Genomic DNA, 2,523 nt, shown 5'->3' with positions numbered 1-2,523 from the left:
GACCAACATTTGTAAACCTAAAGTAAAATGAAGAGAGCATATAAAAATAATATTAAAGAAAAACAACATAACACACAATCATTCTCATTCTGAGATTGCAATTCTGGTTACAGGTATTTTCTGAAATACAATCAAAATGCACCTCCATTGCTGTTAGAACAGAAACACGCATCAGCAATCAAACATTTAGCTTGAATACCAAAAGAAGAAAGAAAAATGGGAAGATTATTTAGACAGCTAAATTAAAAGGTCAGGCAAAAATGAATTCTAATAAGATTTCAATGAAGTAATAAAGTTTGCTTCAAGGATTTCACTTTGTGTGACATATTTGAGGTACCAGAAAAGAGCAATCAGATCTATACCACTATGGGTAGTGAAACAATGATAAGAAAATAGATCAAATCATAGACATTATTCTGTTGTGTATCTAGTACAGAGAGTGCCGATTTGCTAAAACACAGAATATTAATTTCCATATCTAAAATTAAATACAAACTTACACCTCATCAAGCATCGATTCTCACCTGTCACCATATGTCATAGATTCATCATTGGCCATGTTTTCGTGTAATAACTTGGTGTGCACCATAGATCAATCATATATGCAGACCTGTATTAGAAGGGGGTGAGAGAAATCAAGGGGATATTAGTTGGAAAGATATGGATTAGATGCACATAAGTGTTGGAGTGCTAAGTAGGATCCAATAAGTGTATATATGTATGGCTGGAACAACCTCAGCTGACCATTCAAGGCTAGTGTATCTCCATATGGTTAGAAATATCTAATGTATAACTGCTAATTACATGTCTCTACATACCTACACAGTTGGACATATATGGGTCTTGAGACTTGACCCGTGCACACCACCTAGCTGCAGGTGTTTATTCATCGACATTGGTAAACTTGTTGTCCTGCAAAAAATGCATAATGTAAAGACAATGTGATTTTTTGTATCAAAAGAGGACATGTCAGACTGGAAGTCCAGGAGAACAATTTATCTAAGAGTGATAGAAAAAGTGATATATGCTTCACGTGCTCTTGATGACGACCAGATTGTATATACTTGAAACGTTTGACAATCCTCCATTGTTTGGACGAACCGGATCGCGAAGCCTAATAAAACTGCATTAAGTTTATCCCTGGATAATTAGATCTGCAAGTTATGTCGTTAACCAATGAAAATTAGAACGCGTACAGCTACTGAATTCATACAGATGAAGCAATCATCTCAACATATCGCAGCAGGTTGTTGTGCTATAAATGTCAGCAAGCATAAATCTATGAACACCATGGCCCAGTTCTATCTAAACGACTTGATGCCATTGATATAGGAACTCTGGTTCCTTTTGGATTAACATACACAGTCTATCAGCGCATGGTCGTCCTTGGTGTTGCATCGCTAGGCAAAAGAGGCCCTAAAGACAGGTAGCGCTGCAATGGAGTAAGATCTTGGGCCAAACCATACCTGGCGCGCTGGCGGAGAGAAGAAACTGTGACTAATGAATCAAATTGCATGAACCTTTCGAGAGGAAACGGCCGCAATCTAGACTGAAGGGATCCCTAGGGATCGCAGGGACGTCACACCAAGGGTTGGAGATGTAGGAGACTGGGGAAAGCCATGATTGCAACATCGGCTCGAGATGATCCATGAAGTGAGAGAAGATGGGTCAAGGAGCAAGAAAGCCAGTTGTGTTGGCTTGCGGCGGCACTGCAAGACGAAAAATCATGGCAGTGGAAGGATGAATGCGAGAGGACGGTGGTGGCGAGTTCAGTAGATCGGAGGCGGCTGGGTTGGAGGGCGTGAGGCTGGGGTTGTGTACGGATGGGGAGATAAGATGACCACGTGAGATTGAGCAATAGGGAGCTACCTAAGTTTTTTTACGTGAGATTTTGTTTTTTTTCTTGGACTTATTAACATGGGACTCTTTCTGAAATCTTGATAATTACAATTTGTTCACTTTTTCTAGAACAATATAGGATTCAATCTTGGCTTGAGAGAGGGAGAGGCCACGTAATTTCCTCTCTTGAAATTCATGTGGGATAGAGATATCGTGATGTTTTTTGTGAAGTATATATATATATATGAATATGGACATGTTTTTAGATGGGCCAGGTTTGGTATTTGTTACGTGCTGCTTCGATCTTTTTCTCCACCACGTGAGTAATGTAAATTGTGGTGGTGATTTTTTGAGCTAATCTACACCGTAATAACTCGGCCCCACCAGATAAACGACCCTAATTTTCTGATTAACGTGGAAATTTCTTGGACTAATCTACACCGTAATAACTCGGTCCCACCAGATTAACGGCTCCTAATTACTGATTAACGGGGTAATTTCTAGGGAGTCTGTAATTAGTATAGGTATAGATAGATTGCTTGCAAGGCTTATAGTGATGTGCATTACCGAGAGGGCCCAGAGATACCTCTCCGACAATCGGAGTGACAAGTCCTAATCTCGATCTATGCCAACTCAACAAACACCATCAGAGACACATGTAGAGCATCTTTATAATCACCCAGT

The sequence above is a fragment of the Triticum dicoccoides genome, chromosome 2A (genome assembly GCF_002162155.2).
Source record: "Triticum dicoccoides isolate Atlit2015 ecotype Zavitan chromosome 2A, WEW_v2.0, whole genome shotgun sequence".
Classification (NCBI taxonomy): domain Eukaryota; kingdom Viridiplantae; phylum Streptophyta; class Magnoliopsida; order Poales; family Poaceae; genus Triticum; species Triticum dicoccoides.
The sequence above is the reverse complement of the archived record's forward strand: the minus strand, read 5'-3'. Positions refer to the sequence as shown.